The sequence below is a fragment of the Helianthus annuus genome, chromosome 3, assembly GCF_002127325.2.
Source record: "Helianthus annuus cultivar XRQ/B chromosome 3, HanXRQr2.0-SUNRISE, whole genome shotgun sequence".
Taxonomy (NCBI): domain Eukaryota; kingdom Viridiplantae; phylum Streptophyta; class Magnoliopsida; order Asterales; family Asteraceae; genus Helianthus; species Helianthus annuus.
In genome coordinates this window covers 66,397,407-66,417,953 of record NC_035435.2, presented here as the reverse complement: position 1 = coordinate 66,417,953, position 20,547 = coordinate 66,397,407, and the positions used below count along the sequence as shown (strand labels likewise).

The 20,547-nt window shown below is 37.8% G+C and overlaps 1 non-coding gene across 1 annotated transcript; it reads right to left on the bottom strand.

Annotated features, from left to right (window-relative positions):
- Window positions 1-8,064: 8,064 nt before the first annotated feature.
- On the bottom strand, window positions 8,065-8,171 carry LOC118490817. Its single transcript, XR_004890042.1, has one exon. It is a non-coding gene; the product is annotated as a small nucleolar RNA R71 (small nucleolar RNA).
- Window positions 8,172-20,547: the final 12,376 nt, after the last annotated feature.

Genomic DNA, 20,547 nt, shown 5'->3' with positions numbered 1-20,547 from the left:
ATTACACATATTTATTCTTTCAAGCATTTCATCAAACACTTAGCGGGTTTCGTATTTGTGGGACACTAAGTACAAGCTTTTAAAGCATAATTCTTACTAGTTCATTTCAATATTCATCAACAAACAATCAAGTTCATAACATTCTCTTGTCCTATTCAAATTTATTTAAGATTCATGTACTACAACATCATCTTATATCAAATTTACACATGATCACTACTAATTTTCCACCATTCTACACCTCTAATAATTCATATCAAATGGGTTATGCAATGATCTTTTCAAATGATCGGATTCACGCATAAATACACATGATTCCTGTTCTATAGAAAAGTCCTAACTCCAATCTACACACTTTCTTTTATAAAATTCGAGATTGGGTCATAACCCACTTCCTACAAGTCATGATTTCAAGAAATTGAACTTACCTCCTTAAAATAGAGCTTAGATGGGTGTAGATTCGAGTTCATGCAGTTGATTATCTTCTAAATCTCTACCCAATTTGATTGAATTTGGTGACCAAGGGTTTCACCCTTGGTTTCCCTGCTTTGATCGATCCCCAGAACGCACATATGTGTGTTTTTGGGGTTTTCCTACCTCTAATACCCATACTTTACAATTGCTCATGTTTAACCCCCATAAAATTTCATCTCTTTAATTAAACACTTTCCACCCTTTAACTAGCTTTTGCAACATTTTTACTAACTAAGTTAATTCTTTTAATTATTTGAACTTAGTTTCATGTTATTCTATTTTGGGGTGTTACAAGTCTACCCCCCCTTAAAAGAGGTTTCGTCCCCGAAACCCTTCTCATTCCAACTAGACCAATTCTACCCTTACTTTTTCATCTATTCATTCACGATGCTTACTACAACCTAGATGCATTCGGGATCTTGGCAAAAGTTTCATTTATGCACAAACATATTTGTACGCATTGTCCCTCCGTTCTTAAATTGAGTAAATTACTTTCATAATCGCATATAAGTCAGAATCTGATCCAGAGCTCTTATTAGTGTCGTTTTCACCTTATAATCCAGTTCCTAGCATACATTATCACTAGCGGTTCGTTCATTGAAATTTATTTCAAATGTATACTATTGGTCGTACAAGCCTATGTTTACGGCTTGTTTCTATCTTTCTAATTCAGCATAACATATTCATACATTTGCTAACAAAAATAAATCGATATATTTCATTCCACTCACGTATCATACACGATATAATTCATTATTGTAACCATGAGAAAACCCTATCATCCCATTACTAACGTTCTTCTAATTACTTTCTTATTCGTATGAGGGCTTAGCATATCATTATACGCATACTATAAACCTTTAATGACTTAGTAGTATTAAAACAAAGCTACCCTCTTCCTAATTACTTTCTCATGCTTACTATGAGCATAAAGCATCGTTCTACGGTTATTACTGTTACTTGAACTAATTACAACTTTGAGTTTAGCCTCAAAAATAATCCTTCGCAACACTTTATTATTAGCTCTTTGCATGATCTACTTATTATGGTAACCTCGACTTTATTGCATAAATCAGTTATCCGTGTGCCGGATCGATCCGCTTCTTTATATGTACCTTCCGTACTAGAATTGGTCTCATTCATTCATGAAATATGCTCCCACTCGTGAGCATCCTTCCACTAGCTTTATTACTATCATCTCACTAAGAATTCCATCATATTGATCTATAAATAAATAGTTGGCACATAACCTTTCATAATTGCGTCCTACATGGTGTTTGTTCGCCTATTGTCTCTTTCACAATTTTCTTACGTACATGCTAAAACGTATCATACATTTCATTTCTTACATACTATCCCTTCATTTTATTGGTCATTTCGCCAACTTTCGCAGTTTGACCTTTCAAGGTCAGACTAACACCCCTTACTTATTGTGGTCGTACCGAGGTACACGTTCGTACTTTATACTTGCATACTTGCAAGGACTTCATTCACTTCGTTTGACTTTTCGGAAGTCTAATTGTAAATACATTCTTACTTATATGAATCAGTTATCCTATTCTGACACGTCATTCTCTAGTTGAGCCCTAAGCTCCTATTAAAAATATAATCTTTTATACATACCTGGCACGGGTCAAATCCCTTGACTCGTTATTTATACTTTGCGACGGTTAATACTTTCCAAACTGCGACAATGCATGCCCATACATTATGCTCACTTACAAGTAACAAACTTGACAAACCGAACATTAAATACCGGGTCCAAATGGCAATCACCATTTGACCCATATGACTCATTTGAGTTTCGTTTTTAGTTTTTATTCTTATTTGTTTAATCCGTCTTCACTTACGGATTGGAACTTTTAATTTATTACCTTTCATTCTTACTAGTTTGATCCGTGCTTGCTTACGGATCCAACCTTTCATTCCTTACATGGTTGAATCCATTTCTCATATTCAAACATTTTCATCCGTACCTTTCGTTCTTCTGTCGTATCATTTACCATGTCATTTCTTATGATATGTTTTCGTATTAATCTTCTACATTCAACATCAAGTGTTGGGTCCTAGCACTTAATTCCATGCCCTAATTCATGTAGCGCGTCTCAACGCAACACTCTACATCCTATTTCTAGTGGTGTTCCCACCCTTCTTTCTTAAGTTTGTTTTACATTCAATCGTAAGCTTAAACTTTTCATTCTTATCTTTCTTTCTTATATTGATCTGATCCTTTAAGAATCGTTAGACCCCTTTTTACTAGCTTGACCGGACATATGTGAGATGATTCTCGTGTTTTTCTCGAGCTTCGGTCAATACATGACCATCCCTCAATATACCATTTCCATTTGTTCGTTCACCGTATTTGGTGTTAATTCACCTACGTTCTCTAACATGTCTCTTACTAATGAGTATCCTACATTACACGTTGCATTTCTTACGTAACGTTTCCAAAATTTGTAAATAATTATTATTTGCTGACTTCTACGATTTAACCTTTTAAAGTTAATCACACTTAGTACTTATTGTATACAAGTATTGTTGTACGCGTTGTACTTACTTTCAATTTGAACATATTTACAAAATGTCTTTAGCTAACATCCCAACTAATATTCTTTCCATACCTTTCATCAACATTACCAAGTTCTCATTTCCGCCTTAGAACTTCTCAACTAAAATTTATGACCGATTTACCCTTATAATGAGGTCTTATCGGATTAACATTATGCCAACAATTTCAACAAAACGTACCATAACATTTCTCATTTATTTATACATTTTACTTTGATTTCGAATATTCAAACACGTATACACCTTCATGTAGATAAATTCGAAGTGATTGCGAAATCACTTACCTTTAGTGTTCATGTTCATGCTTGCCTCATTGCTTCCTCTTACCCCGTTTGCCATCCAAACTTGAATCAACTGACAAGATTTCCATCCTTACATATTATTACATTCGTAACATTGTTAGCTTATGTGAGCATACATACAACTATTCATTTTCTTTCTATTCATACGTTAATGGACTTTCATGAGTCAAATTTCGTATGAACGAGACATTTATTATTAGTTATCTCATTTCCAATCCATACAACTAAACTATCGTCAAGCATAACACGTAAATCACTTAATACATAACACATTAACTCTTTACTTTAACATTTGTGTCTAATGGCCATTCTATGATATCCCTATACTGTTGACTTTTAGATAGTCAACTGTCTTGCTTACACACTTCAAACTTTTGAACATGTAATCATCTAAATAAGATAGACCGTAATATTAATATTCTACGTATTTCATACATACAATTTACGTAATCCTCCAAACAATACACATATATACATTCACTTTCACGTACTTTCACATGCTAATGCTTCATGATTCTACAAATAGTAAATATAATTCAAGTTAACTATGTAACATAATTCCAACATATCCTTTACTAATAAGCTCGTATGATTCGCATTTAGCACATATTCGCCTCTTAATCATAACAAGGCAAATCATTAAATACACATAAGCGTCACACCATTCAAGTACAAGGTACAAACCTCTAATGCATAATTCTGATCAAAGCATACATTCATCCGAATTTTCATACGAATTCTATCTAACTCACATTCTTCAAATTATTTTCACCACTAATCTCATCATTTTTATATTCATTTATTAACAATTCAGGTTCCTTCACATATCCAAGTACTTTAGTCTATATTTACTTCCTTCATTATTCATTATCATGCGTTTCTAACTCCACTTTATACATTCGTCATTCATTTCATGCCATTCCATATGTTACATTCGACTTTTAGAAATTTTATCCCGATACTATCATTTATTTTATCCTGCATAGCTTAATTTGCCTCATAAAGACTCAACGGGACCGCGAATGAGGCTTTCGAGAAGTGTATATAACTAATTATGAAAAATATGGAAATTTTGGCGGACTGCCTTTACACAACATCATGTTTTATGTTTAATACGAATCATAAACTTTTCAATATATTATAGTTCATTAGTCCGTAATTACTTCATTCGCATTTTTACATTTTGAATTTTACTCCCTTTTTAAACTTTCATCATACATTTGTGTCATTCGACACATTCCTTTCGACTTTTACAATTTTCTTTCCATCGTAACCACTAATTGTGATTACTTGTATCTTGTTAGGCCTTATATGGACCCTACATAAACATTGTATAGCCTTTCGGACAATTCGGAAACCCAAAATGCGAAAATAATACAAAACAAAAATTTTCAGCGGACTTAATTTCCACTGGTGATCTGCGTGAAGTGTGTTATATTTTAGATGTATATTTTAAGCCCTTTTTACACTTTTAGCCAAGTTTTAAATTTATAAAACACGATATTTACTAACACTAAACACACATATGGGCAAGTGCACCCATCGTGGACGTAGTATAGTGTTGGTAAGATACCGAGGTCGTCCAAGGACACAAGAGCTTTTAGTACCGGTTTATCCTCAACGTCTAATCAAATCAAAATGTTAGAAAAGATTTTTAAACTAAGAAAATAAAACTAACTAAATGCTGAAAAATAAAATAAAAATAAAAATAGATAGACAAGATGAATCACTTGGATCCGACTCGTGTATTAGTATAACCTTTGATTATTTTCGCACTTTTGCACTTGTTTAAGAGATTATCTTAGTTATTGTAGTAGGCCCCTCTTTTGAAGGCGACGTTACCCTCAACCCAGTAGTTTGAGTCAGCAAGGATATAATCCTAAAGGGTCGGATTATTGAAAGATAATGAATTAAGTTATTAATGCAAATTATGGTAGGCCCCTCTTTTGGAAGTGACGTTACCCTCGACTAAGTAGTCTGAGTCAGCAGGGATACAGTCCTAAATAGCCGGGCTATAGTATTAATAGTAGTTAACTTATGAGGGGGTCAAAGAGTTTGGATCCCCGCCATCCAATACCTTTGGGTATTGAAAGAGATCCTACTAAATTTGATCCAGGTCCCTTGCAGGACTGATGTGTGTAAAATGCAACATATAAATTACATCAAATAAGGCATAAAACTAACCATTTTTAAGTACTAATGTTGGAAAAAGAGTGTTTTTGTCTTCCTTTTGTATTTTCAGGATGAAATGAGCTCAAATTCACAAAAGAAGCAAAAAGACAGCTAATTCTAACATAAATACAAGAAAAGGAATAAAAGTAGACTGCCCGAACCCTCAACGGCATCCTCCCAAGCAAAGAAGAGAAAACAGAAGCCTGAACACGCCCCATGCTTAGCCAGCACGGGGCCGTGCCCAAGAAGCAGCAGAAAAGACAAACCTGTAGAAGCTTCTATTGCCCACCACGGGGTCGTGTCCAGTGAGCACGGGGGCGTGGCGAAAGTACAGCAGGCGCATTAATTGTAATTGCGAATTACAATTAATGAAGAGAGAGAGAGTGTCAGACGGGCACGGGGGCGTGTCCAGCGGACACGGGGCCGTGCCCAGCCTTCTGTTCAGCCTATAAATAGGAGTGCTTGGTTTCATTCCAACTCATCCCTTGGCACACCACCTCTCTCACACTTCATCCACCACCCACCACCACCATAACACCATCATCCATCACCATCATCCATTGTCCATCGTAGAGTGTGTGAGTCGTCTCGGGATCCAAGATTGATACTAAGAGTTCTTGACAATCAAGGCCATGTTTGCCTAAGTCTCTTACATCACCTGGTGAAGACTAAGTGTTTAGTATAATACTTTTTATTTTTAATCTTTTGCACTTTTTATTTGTTTTTGTATTAATGACTTTAATAACTAGTTTCTTATGTTGAAGGTGATCTTTCCTTATCGTTTGTCCGTGGTGTCTTGGCATTATTTTACTGTCTATATAAAATAAAAGATTTTCACCATTCATATCTCCACGGTCTATATGGAGATATGTTGGCTACCTGGTCGGGGGTTAAGGGAACGGTTTGGTAAGGGTCTTGCCCTTGTTCAGCGTTTAGAGGTCCTGCAAGGGACCTGGGTCAAATTTAGTAGGATCTCCTTCAATGCCCATAGGTATTGGATGGCGGGGATCCAAACTCTTTGACCCCCTCATAAGTTAACTACTATTAATACTATAACCCGGCTATTTAGGACTGTATCCCTGCTGACTCAGACTACTTAGCCGAGGGTAACGTCACCGCCAAAATCGGGGCCTACCACAATTTGCATTAATAACTTAATTCATTATCTTCCAATAATCCAGCCCTTTAGGATTGTATCCTTGCTGACTCAAACTACTGGGTTGAGGGTAACGCCACCTTCAAAAGAGGGGCCTACTACAATAACTAAGATAATCTCTTAAACAAGTGCAAAAGTGCGAAAATAATCAAAGGTTATACTAATACACGAGTCGGATCCAAGTGATTCATCTTGTCTATCTGTTTTTATTTTATTTTTATTTTTCAGCATTTAGTTAGTTTTTATTTTCTTAGTTTAAAAACATTTTTCTAACTTTTTGATTTGATTAGACGTTGAGGATAAACCGGTATTAAAAGCTCTTGTGTCCTTGGACGACCTCGGTATCTTACCAACACTATACTACGTCCACGATGGGTGCACTTGCCCATATGTGTGTTTAGTGTTAGTAAATATCGTGTTTCATAAATTTAAAACTTGGCTAAAGGTGTAAAAAGGGCTTAATTATATATTAAAAATATATTACACTACACACGCATCAAGTTTTTGGCGCCGCTGCCGGGGACACAAGGATTTTAAGAAAGTTAGGAGTCAACGGCCTAATCATATTTTTATTTTTCTTTTTAATTTTTTAGGATTTTCTTAGTTTTTCAGCTTCTGCAGAGCTCAGCACGGGCCGTGCCTGGTCGGACACGGGCCGTGCCCAGCATCGTTACCGGCAGTTTTTATGTTTTCCAAGTTACAGAAGGCTGACCACGGGGCCGTGTCGGTGCAACACGGGGTCGTGTCCAACTTCCAATAAATGGGATCTGGAAAACAATCACTGTAACTCCGACCACGGGCCGTGTTCGCTGAACAAGGGGCCGTGGTGAACCTTCTAACCAGCATTCTTTTCTGTTTTTATTGCAGGACTTGGAACCAGACGCCAATCTTACATAGTGTATGAGCTCCAGTTCTAATAAGGACATAAAAGAACCTCTAGAAGAACTCGAACGCTTTCTCAGAAAAAGATTAAAAGCTAAAAACCAAGAGAAAGTTTCGGGTGATCCACCTCCAATGGCGGACCAACGTACCCTCATGGATTATCTACGACCCACTGTAGGTAACCTAGGCGCCGCTATCAATGCTCCGAATGTTGAAGCTAATAACTTCAAACTTCGGCCGCATCTGATACAAATGCTCCAAAACTCCGCAACCTTCCATGGGCTTGCGGACGAGGATCCCCATCTACATATCACTAATTTCTTAGAAATATGTGATACCTTTCGGATCAACGGAGCATCAAATGACGCCATCCACCTCCGAATGTTTCCTTTCTCACTAAAAGACCGAGCGAAAGCTTGGCTCAACGCCCTCCCAGCTGGATCGGTAAACACCTGGGATGAACTAGCCCAAAAATTTCTATATAAGTATTTCCCTCCCGCTAAAACGGCTAAATTAATGACTGAAATTAATACATATTCACAAGAGGACGGGGAATCCTTATATGAAACTTGGGAAAGGTTCAAGGAGTTATTACGCGAGTGTCCACATCATGGTCTTGCGATATGGCAACAAGTATCCACTTTCTATAATGGACTGTTGCCACACACAAGGCAGACACTTGATTCTAGCTCCAGGGGACTTTTAGGTAATCGACGCCTGCATGAAATATATAACCAAATTGAGGAAATTGCTCAAACCAATTTTCAATGGCACACCCCCCGAGGCAATAAATCTATTGCCCCGGGCGCCCATAAGGTCGATGAAAGCACTTCTTTACAAGCCCAAATCGATGCCCTTTCTTCAAAAATAAAAAAATTAGAAATGACAAAAACAGTCTCGGTTATGGCTTGTAAAGGGTGTGGCGGGCCACATGAAAATTGGAGTTGTATGAAAGAAACGGACGATCAACAGGAATCGGTAAGCTACCTTGATAATAGACCTAGGCCGTCGGGTCCTCCAACGGGCACTTACAACCAAGGATGGCGAAATCACCCAAACCTTGGTTGGAGAGACCCCGGCAATGGTAGTAACCAACAAACCCAACGAACAAACTTTCAACAACCAATAAATGAGTCACAAAATTTCACTCAACAACAAAGTGGACGAGAAAGGCTTGAAGATACTGTATCTCGCCTCGTCTCCGACACTGAAAAGAAAAACTCGGAAAGATTTCTACAATTAGAATCAAATTTTAGAAATCAACAAGCTAGTATTCAAAACATAGAAAAACAATTGAATCAAATAGCTCAAAATTTTGCCGAGAGACCACAAGGTGCATTACCTAGCAATACCGAAACAAACCCAAAAGCGCAAGTTCATCTCATCACGCTACGAAACCGCATCGTGGGGCCTGCAGAAGCACCACCACCGACAGAAGAAACGGTACCCCCGCCTCTGCAAGAGAAGGACTCCCCTCCGTCTCCAGAGCCTACCAAGGCTCCTCGAGTCCCGTACCCCGGTAGGTTAATTCGTCAAAAGACCAATGAGCAATTCGCAAAGTTCGAAAGTCTATTAAAACAATTGCATGTCAATATTCCTTTTATTGATGTCCTAACCCAAATGCCCAAATACTCTAAATTCATGAAGGACTTCCTCACTCATAAAAAAAAAATTGAAACTTTGCAATTAGTTAACTTAGGCGAAGAATGCTCTGCCCTCGTACTCAATAAACTTCCCCAAAAGAAAATCGATCCCGGAAGCTTCACGATTCCCTGCTCAATCGGGGAGTCCCCCGTTCGTAATGCACTAGTCGACCTCGGGGCTAGCATTAACCTCATGCCCTCATCAATGTTTAAAAGACTCGGCTTGGGAACCACGAGTCCTACAAAAATGAGCATACAACTCGCTGATCGATCCGTCAAATTCCCACAAGGTGTCATTGAAAATGTCTTAGTAAAGGTAAGCAGATTCGTCTATCCCGCCGACTTTGTCATACTCGATATGGAGGAAGACACCGAGGTCCCCCTCATACTAGGGAGACCATTTCTTGCCACCGCACAAGCGGTGGTAGATATGAATGACGGAACACTCACCTTGAGGTATGGGGATGATGAAGTAAAATTCGGAGTTGGGAAGAGAATAGAGGACGACGACCCGGTCAACTACATGAAGGTTATTGATTCGAGCTTGGATGCTGCTCTCCGACGGTGTAACATGGGACACCAAGCATCCCACTCAGAAAATATATAACCTCACATTGGGTCTAGCCAAGGACCCTTATAAATGTGGCGCACCACGGAGGCATTCCGCGGAACTATCCTTAGTTTAGTTTAATCTTTTAGTTTTAATTTGCAGGAATAAAACACACTCGTGGTGATAAAGGATGAAAAAGGGAACGAGAAAAATGGCCCCATGCACAAGAACGAAGCAACCCGACACAAATCTCCATTACAGAAGGCTCAACACGGGCCGTGCTCAACCAACACGGCCCCGTGCTGAGCCACCTGCAGAAAAACGCCCAGTTCAGGTAACTGGACACGGGCCGTGTTCACCGGACACGCCCCCGTGTCCAGGCTTCTGTCTCATTTCTTTAATTTTTGTTACTGGCACCTGAACACGGGGCCGTGTCCGGTCCCCACGGGGCCGTGTCCAGACTGCCAGTAACATAAATCTTTGCTTTTTAACACCTCATTACACATCAAATCAACCTAAAAATTTATTTTTGGGACACATTGAGGACAATGTGTAATTTAAGTGTGGGGGGAAGCTAAAACCTTGAAATTTTGCAAGTCCTAATAACAAGCCTTACACAAAACTCTATTGGAACCGCTAAACACCCCAAATTTTTTCAAAAAAATTGTCATTTTTTTTACTTGTCTAAATTTTAAGTTAGGAATACCAAGATTAATAAGGTTATATTTTTATAAAATTTACAACCGAGAACGTCGTGATAACAAGAACCAACATAAGAAAATTATGAAACGGCATAACAAGTCTAGTTAAAATTTGATTATATATACTTGATCACATTAAAAACCCATTCCCACAAAAGTGAGTTTTTGAGCCTTTATTGAGCATACAAATTTACATCCTTAGACTAAATGCTCATTTTTCGTTTCTTGTGTGAATAACCGCTTGGTTCTTGCAACTCTAGAACTTGCCACGACGATTCATTCCCGGTCCTTACCAACTTAAACCCAAGTAAGTAAATGATGGAGGCATTAGGACTAACCATTTTTCTTTCTACACCATTATTTTTCATTTTTTTTTACCACCTACCCAAAATCCCCCTAGTTAACCCCTTTGAGCCTAAACCTTTCGTTTCTTTACCCTAAACCCTTTTTACCCACCAAAAACCCTTTTTATTTTTCACCCTTTATTTTAGTAATAAGCTCGGTTTTTCGCAAGCTCGTTCTTTTATGTGATGAAAAAAAAATGATGAAATGATGAAGTTAAAAAAAACAAACAAAGCTATGCAAACAAAAGCTTGTTTGGAGAAATACTTCAAAATAAAAAGTCACTAAAAACAAAGTGTTTTACGAAAACCGACGCTTTTTACGCTTTTCACCCTTTTACTAACCACTAACCCAACCACCCACCTTTAGCCCAAGCCTAACCCTTCACCCAAAAAGTCCTCTTGATATTTACAAAGGTATAAAGTTAAAAAGGAGGAGGATTGATTGCTTGGCAAGCCTATGGTAGGCGTAAGTTCCATGCCGCTCTCGAGTGATTCACTAAAAAAATACACCTTCGGCCGAGTGTTGAGTGATTTCTCCCGTGAGGTATGTGAACTTGTATATAAATGAAATTTTAAAAAAGGCATGTTATGCCCAAATAAGTAATTTATCCTATGAAATGTTCTAAATAAATCATAACGAATAGGATTGTAATAAATAAAAATAAAGCCCAAAAAAATCTTGGATTCCCGACACTCTATGACAAGCCAAAAACCTTCTCTTCTACCCATTCCATTTGGGAGTGTAAGCCACATTTAAAGAGTTTTGCTTGAGGACAAGCAAAAGTTCAAGTGTGGGGGTATTTGATGTGTGTAAAATGCAACATATAAATTACATCAAATAAGGCATAAAACTAACCCTTTTTAAGTACTAATGTTGGAAAAAGAGTGTTTTTGTCTTCCTTTTGTATTTTCAGGATGAAATGAGCTCAAATTCACAAAAGAAGCAAAAAGACAGCTAATTCTAACATAAATACAAGAAAAGGAATAAAAGTAGACTGCCCGAACCCTCAACGGCATCCTCCCAAGCAAAGAAGAGAAAACAGAAGCCTGAACACGCCCCGTGCTCAGCCAGCAAGGGGTCGTGCCCAAGAAGCAGCAGAAAAGACAAACCTGTAGAAGCTTCTATTGCCCACCACGGGGCCGCGTCTAGTGAGCACGGGGGCGTGGCGAAAGTACAGCAGGCGCATTAATTGTAATTGCGAATTACAATTAATGAAGAGAGAGAGTGTCAGACGGGCACGGGGGCGTGTCCAGCGGACACGGGGCCGTGCCCAGCCTTCTGTTCAGCCTATAAATAGGAGTGCTTGGTTTCATTCCAACTCATCCCTTGGCACACCACCTCTCTCACACTTCATCCACCACCCACCACCACCATAACACCATCATCCACCACCATCATCCATTGTCCATCGTAGAGTGTGTGAGTCGTCTCGGGATCCAAGATTGATAGTAAGAGTTCTTGACAATCAAGGCCATGTTTGCCTAAGTCTCTTACATCACTTGGTGAAGACAAGTGTTTAGTATAATACTTTTTATTTTTAATCTTTTGCACTTTTTATTTGGTTTTGTATTAATGACTTTAATAACTAGTTTCTTATGTTGAAGGTGATCTTTCCTTATCGTTTGTCTGTGGTGTCTTGGCATTATTTTACTGTCTATATAAAATAAAAGATTTTCACCATTCATATCTCCACGGTCTATATGGAGATATGTTGGCTACCTGGTCGGGGGTTAAGGGAACGGTTTGGTAAGGGTCTTGCCCTTGTTCAGCGTTTAGAGGTCCTGCAAGGGACCTGGGTCAAATTTAGTAGGATCTCCTTCAATGCCCATAGGTATTGGATGGCGGGGATCCAAACTCTTTGACCCCCTCATAAGTTAACTACTATTAATACTATAACCCGACTATTTAGGACTGTATCCCTGCTGACTCAGACTACTTAGCCGAGGGTAACGTCACCGCCAAAAGCGGGGCCTACCACAATTTGCATTAATAACTTAATTCATTATCTTCCAATAATCCAGCCCTTTAGGATTGTATCCTTGCTGACTCAAACTACTGGGTTGAGGGTAACGCCGCCTTCAAAAGAGGGGCCTACTACAATAACTAAGATAATCTCTTAAACAAGTGCAAAAGTGCGAAAATAATCAAAGGTTATACTAATACACGAGTCAGATCCAAGTGATTCATCTTGTCTATCTGTTTTTATTTTATTTTTATTTTTCAGCATTAAGTTAGTTTTTATTTTCTTAGTTTAAAAACATTTTTCTAACTTTTTGATTTGATTAGACGTTGAGGATAAACCGGTATTAAAAGCTCTTGTGTCCTTGGACGACCTCGGTATCTTACCAACACTATACTACGTCCACGATGGGTGCACTTGCCCATATGTGTGTCTAGTGTTAGTAAATATCGTGTTTTATAAATTTAAAACTTGGCTAAAGGTGTAAAAAGGGCTTAATTATATATTAAAAATATATTACACTACACACGCATCAAGGACCTCTAAACGCTGAACAAGGGCAAGACCCTTACCAAACCGTTCCCGTAACCCCCGACCAGGTAGCCAACATACCTCCATATAGACCGTGGAGATATGAATGGTGAAAATCTTTTATTTTATATAGACAGTAAAATAATGCCAAGACACCACGGACAAACGATAAGGAAGAATCACATTCAACATAAGCAACTAGTTATTAAAGTCATTAATACAAAACCAAATAAAAAGTGCAAAAGATTAAAAATAAAAGGTATTATACTAAACACTTGTCTTCACCAAGTGATGTAAGAGACTTAGGCAAACATAGCCTTGATTGTCAAGAACTCTTACGATCAATCTTGGATCCCGAGACGACTCACACACTCTATGATGAACAATGGATGATGGTGGTGGATGATGGTGTTGTGATGGTGGTGGATGGTGGATGAAGTGTGAGAGAGGTGGTGTGCCAAGGGATGAGTTGCAATGAAGCCAAGCACTCCTATTTATAGACTGAACAGAAGCCTGGGCACGGCCCCGTGTCCGCTGGGCACGGCCCCGTGCCTGTCTGACAATCTCTCTCCTCATTAATTGTAATTTGCAATTACAATTAATGCGCCTGCAGTACTTTCGCCACGCCCCCGTGTTCACTGGGCACGGCCTCGTGGTGGGCAATAGAAACTTCTATAGGTTTGTCTTATCTGCTGCTTCTTGGGCACGACCCCGTGCTGGCTGAGCATGGGGCGTGTTCAGTCTTCTGCCTTCTCTGTTTTGCTTGGGAGGATGCTGTCGAGGGGTTGGGCAATCCACTTTTGTTCCTTTTCTTGTATTTATGTTAGATTTAGCTGCCTTTTTGCTTCTTTTGTTAATTTGAGCTCATTTATTCCTGAAAATACAAAAGGAAGACAAAAACACTCTTTTTCCAACATTAGTACTTAAAAAGGGTTAGTTTTATGCCTCATTTGATGTAATTTATATGTTGCATTTTACACACATCAACTGGCCGTCGACGACGGTCTCACACCCCGTCGGCGACGGGCTCCAAAAATGTGGCATCGACCACTTTGTCTGTAAACAGCAATTTAGGGCGTCGGCCCAAAGGGGGCGTCGGCGACGGCTGGCAGCCCGGCGGCGACGGCCTCCCAATTGCTAAAACGTTGTTGCGCTCATTTTTGGTTGATTTGACTATTTCCCGAGTCCATTTTCAGCCATACGGTTCCTAGAATCCCCGTATGGCCCCCATATTTACTCCTTCGCGTACTTAACTTAAATATTATATCCTAAGCACATTACACATACTAGCATTTTACCAAAAACTTAAATTGTTACCTCATTGGCGATCTTGGAGTGAACACACCTTCGAACGAGCCGTCAGTTTGAGTTCAAGCATCTCAACATATGCTTGAATCCCTCAAACCTCGGTTCTGATACCAACTTGTAAGGCCCGCATTTGCGTCTAATAGAAATGACATCCAAAAGACATTGGAAACATAAACTTTTAAAAACGTCCAAACTTTTCGCAATTGAAAGGTAAAAATACTAATAACATTAATGCGCAACTTTAACAAAATTTGGGCATGGCCCGTCCATACGACGAGTGTATCCCTGTTTTAACCATCATCTATAAAAAAAGTCTACAACCCGTTTGACAGACGTGACCAAAAACCTTAACATTAAGTTTAAAAAGTATAGCTACTAACAAGGTTATACACAACAAGTATTTTGACCCATAATACTACTACAAAATAGCGGAAGCGCTTGATGGTCATAGCATGTGCATGTGTTCACTCCAACTTGCCAAGTCGCCTAAGATGAGAATTTACCTACATTCAACATAAACAAATAAGTTAGCATGTCGTCACTAACCAATTTATCTAATAAATTGATTCTTCTCAATCACGGCCTTACATCATTCAATTACATTACTAACCGTTAGACGGTTCATTACATGCTTGCCTCAATGTAGAGACTAACATACCTTTCTTATCTTACCCGCTAACGACGGGTACTAGCATTTCTAACATAACTTCCATTTGATTCGTTCATGACGAACGAATATATTCTTTACATACACTTACACTCCAATCCGAGAAGGACGGATGGAGTAGACTTTCGTTCGTTACATACTTAACTTCCCATACCCGGTTCGACTAGAAGGAACCGAATATGATGCATTCTCCTTCATGACTTATTCATTTCTCACGACCCGTTTATGACGGATCTTACTTTTTACTTTCAGACAACTATAGATTCAAATATCACAATTTATCCTAACGACACAAAATAATTGGGATTAGCATTCACATGACAACATAATGGAAATATGGTGTACACGAACGTACCTCGATCTTGTGAACCTTCCGATTTCCTATTATTGGAACCTTCTTCCTTCACGCCTATATCAACACATTCATTCATTTATTTAGTATCCCACTATTTCATCCAATTATCTCGCAAATTACACATATTTATTCTTTCAAGCATTTCATCAAACACTTGGCGGGTTTCGAATTTGTGGGACACTAAGTACAAGCTTTTAAAGCATAATTCCTACTAGTTCATTTCAATATTCATCAACAAACAATCAAGTTCATAATATTCTCTTGTCCTATTCAAATTTATTTAAGATTCAAGTACTACAACATCATCTTATATCAAATTTACACATGATCACTACTAATTTTCCACCATTCTACACCTCTAATAATTCATATCAAATGGGTTATGCAATGATCTTTTCAAATGATCAGATTCACGCATAAATACACATGATTCCTGTTCTATAGAAAAGTCCTAACTCCAATCTACACACTTTCTTTTATAAAATTCGAGATTGGGTCATAACCCACTTCCTACAAGTCATGATTTCAAGAAATTGAACTTACCTCCTTAAAATCGAGCTTAGATGGGTGTAGATTCGAGTTCATGCAGTTGATTATCTTCTAAATCTCTACCCAATTTGATTGAATTTGGTGACCAAGGATTTCACCCTTGGTTTCCTTGCTTTGATCGATCCCCAGAACGCACATATGTGTGTTTTTGGGGTTTTCCTGACTCTAATACCCATACTTTACAATTGCTCATGTTTAACCCCCATAGAATTTCATCTCTTTAATTAAACACTTTCCACCCTTTAACTAGCTTTTGCAACATTTTTACTAACTAAGTTAATTCTTTTAATTATTTGAACTTAGTTTCATGTTATTCTATTTTGGGGTGTTACATATATATACCATTTGAGTTTTATTTCAAAAACGATTTACAATCTGGGTTTAATTAAACAAATATTTTGGAGTTAAGAATCATGGTTACGAGATTTTATAAATTATAATCAACTTGATTTGAGTTGGTTAATTATGTCGCAATGCTATACTTTTCAAAATAAGGTTTTTAAACAAGCGTTGCAACATGTAAAACGAGCCATGAATCTGACACTCACATAAAACCTATGTACTCGCCGACATTTTTTATGCTGACGTATTTTCACATGTGTTTCAGGTACAATAGTTGGTGATATATGATGATGATATTGGTGAATGCTCACATAGGAATGGACGAGGCCTTAGTGACATTAAAAGATGCAAGACTAGTTAATTATATTATGTTTCTTTGTTGTTAAGACATTGTAACTCATTTAATTCAATAAAACGAAACTGTTTAAATCCATGGTTGTGAAACAATGATTCTGTTACAACACTCCCCGACGTTTCCGCCATGTTTTGTTGTTTTACGTGGTCGGGGTGTGACAGGCAGGTATGTTACCAGATTGTTGGCCGTATACATTCTGTGTCTCTCGCATTAGGCGAACCTTATTTTTTGAGGATACTTCTGAATAAAGTTAAAGGGCCCAAATCGTTCGAGGAAATAAGTACCATTAACGGCCAGTTATTCCCGACTTTTAGAGATGCTTGCTACGCAATGGGGCTCTTAGATGACGACAATGAATACGTTGAGGCCATTAAAGAAGCAAGTTTCGAAGGACATGCTGGCTATCTCCGAGCGTTATTTGCTACCTTGTTGTTGTCAAATACACTTTTACGACCAGAGTTTGTGTGGGAGAACACGTGGAAATACTTAGCAGATGATATTGTATACAGACGTCAAAAAGAAACAAATATTTCAGGTTCTGAGCTGTCTTTTTATTTGACATTCTACATTTCGATTTGATTATTAACGATGTTATTTTTTTCATTTGTTACGTTTAGCTTCTTGAACATCAGATTAAGAACCTCACTTTGTTAGAAATTGAAAAATATTTAATTTCCAATGGTTCGTCGTTACGAGGATTTAGCACGATGCCTTACCCTGATGATGATTCGTTACGTGATGCTACTAATCGTCTAATCAATGAAGAGCTATCACATGATGTAGATGAAGTAGAAGCTGAGTTTACTAAGTTGCATCAATCTCTAACGGATGAACAACGAGCGGTTTTTGACGAAATAATGGCAGCAGTTGCAGGCCGTAAAGGAGGCCTATTTTTCGTCTATGGTTACGGTGGAACTGGAAAAACGTTCTTATGGAAGACTTTGGCTTCAGCTGTTAGATGTAGAGGTGAGATAGTTTTAAACGTGGCTTCAAGTGGTATTGCTTCGTTATTACTTTCTCGTGGAAGGACAACCCATTCTCGCTTCCATATCCCAATTAATCTCATAGAAGATTCAATGTGTCATATTAAGCCAAATAGTGATATCTCCAAATTATTAAAGGAAACACAATTGATCATATGGGACGAAGCACCGATGGTCCACAAACATGCCTTTGAAGCTTTAGATAGGACGATGTCTAACGTATTTTCCGACAGTAGGAGTATTCGTTCGGATGTTCCGTTTGGAGGGAAAGTTTTTGTATTCGGCGGTAATATCGGCACAAGAGTTTTTATTCCAAGGCTTAATATGATTTCGTCCGACAAAAAAATACCTTTTGAATTTCAACGAAGACAATTTCCTTTATCAGTTTGTTTTGCCATGACAATTAACAAGAGTTAAGGACAATCCTTATCAAAAGTTAGTCTGTATTTGAAAGATCCTGTCTTCACTCATGATCAGTTGTATGTTGCATTATCAAGGGTCAAGACCAGAGAGCGAGTTAAAATATTGATATTCGACGCCGATGGAAAAACAACAAATAAGACTTCTAATGTCGTATATAAAGAAGTTTTTGGTAGCTTGTAATGTAAACTGTTGACTTTTGATTCCATTAACATGTCATACATTTTGTATCATTTTAAGTATGTATTACTCATAAATAATAAATATATTAATAATTTCTCTAGCCCGGAAAACAATCCCGGGTGATAACCTAGGGGCTGTTTGGTAGCCTCTTAATGACCATTCAGATGCTACCTCTTAATGGTTTAAAACCTCTGAATGAATAAGAGGTAACCTCAAGTCTGGATGGTTAAGAGGCAACCTCTGAATGATAAATCATCTCATGTCACATTCTTCTACCTTCTCATTCGTAAAATTCTTAATGGTTCCATTAAGAGGTAGCCTCTTAATGACCATTCAGAGGCTACCAAACAGCCCCTAGTAATATCTATACTATATATAATATACATATCCAAAGGACTTCTTAAGGTCATTAAAATTTCCTTAAAACACTTTTAAAACATAATGTACAACCCTCTAAAACACAATATAATTTACAATCCCAATTATACCCTTCACTAAAAAAAAAAAACACACGGGTACACAAATCAATTTTAGGGTTTCTCATTCTCGTAGCATTTTATCCGCCCCCCATAGAGCTGCTTTCTCTCCAGGCGATTCAAAAGGGGATCTAGGGTTTCTCTTGGTGAAGCAAGATCTGGCTTTCTCAATGACACCAGATCAATGAATCTCACTCTATACGACACCCAATTGACTGAGTTTGAAGGTGTGAAGGGTTCGAATTCGATTTTAGGGTTTTTAAGATGCACATCGCCAGATCTAGGGTTACGAAATCTTTTTTTCACCTCCTTTCTCTTCACCTCATACCATCACAGGTGCGTATATGTTCTTTATAACTGATTGTGCTTTTGTATTTCATATTGTTTGGTCTTAATCTGTGCAGTTAGTGTGACAATGAATTAGGGTTTTCACTTTGGGGGAAACTTTGCAACATTTTTAGATTCGGCTGATTTTCTCTCGTCAGGTTCGGTTTTTGTGACTTCAAGTTACCAGTTGTGATGTTATATAATTATTCACGGTGTTTTATGAGTGATTTGATTTAATATGTGATGTATTTTTGCATACGGTCTGTAAATGTTATATATATTAGACTTTAATTTACGATAAACAGTAATATGTAATTGTTGTGTTTGCAATAAAGATTAGTGAACTCTACTTGAGTTGTAGCTGTGATTATATACTTATTCAATATTCATTTTTTGTGATTCAATTGGTTTTTCAGTTAATTAAAGTGATAGATGGATTTGAATTTTTTGGTTTTATGATGATTTGATGCTAGCTGTTTCTGATTTGAATGTAGTAGATTAGATCCGAATTTTTACATACCTAAACTTTATCCGTCTCCTATAGCAGGTGAAATCAAGGAGGCAGTTGAGTATCCTTTAACTCACCCTGAGTTATATGAAGACATCGGTATTAAACCTCCAAAGGGCGTTATACTTTACGGAGAACCGGGAACATGCAAGACATTGCTTGCAAAGGTGTGCATTTTAAGCTTCCATTTAGACAATTTCATGTTAAAAACAACCAAACATATTTAAGAAGTCTTCCTTTTTGCTTTATTTTTTGTATTTGAAACTTTTGTATGTTGTTCAGGCTATGGCAAACTCCACATCAGCAACGTTCTTACGTGTTGTTGGAAGTGAGTTGATTCAAGAGTATCTTGGGGATGGTCCTAAGCTGGTCAGAGAACTCTTTAGGTCGTTTGAACGGTCTTAAAGAGACACAAACAACATTTGAGGTCTGTTTATCATATAAAAGTTATATGTTGAGTTGGTTAAGAAAATAAAAAGAACTGTGTTTATATGAATTGAATTCCAAATTCGGCTTTTAAAACGACTTCGAACCTATAAATTTCACATTAATTTCCAGTTTTGAATAGAGCCAAACAATATTTGAAGTCTGATCTTGCTATGAATTTCCCAATTGACAATTTTTGAAGCTTCGTTTTTTATAAATTTATTATTAAAATAATGCTTAAATTTATATTAACCAATAAGATTAGGAGTGAGAGATTATAGAGTGACCAGTCAAGTAATACCCTGGCCAGTTAAATAGAGAAGCAGTTTACAGCTGTCAAGTTTTACTGCTGCACGCAAATGGT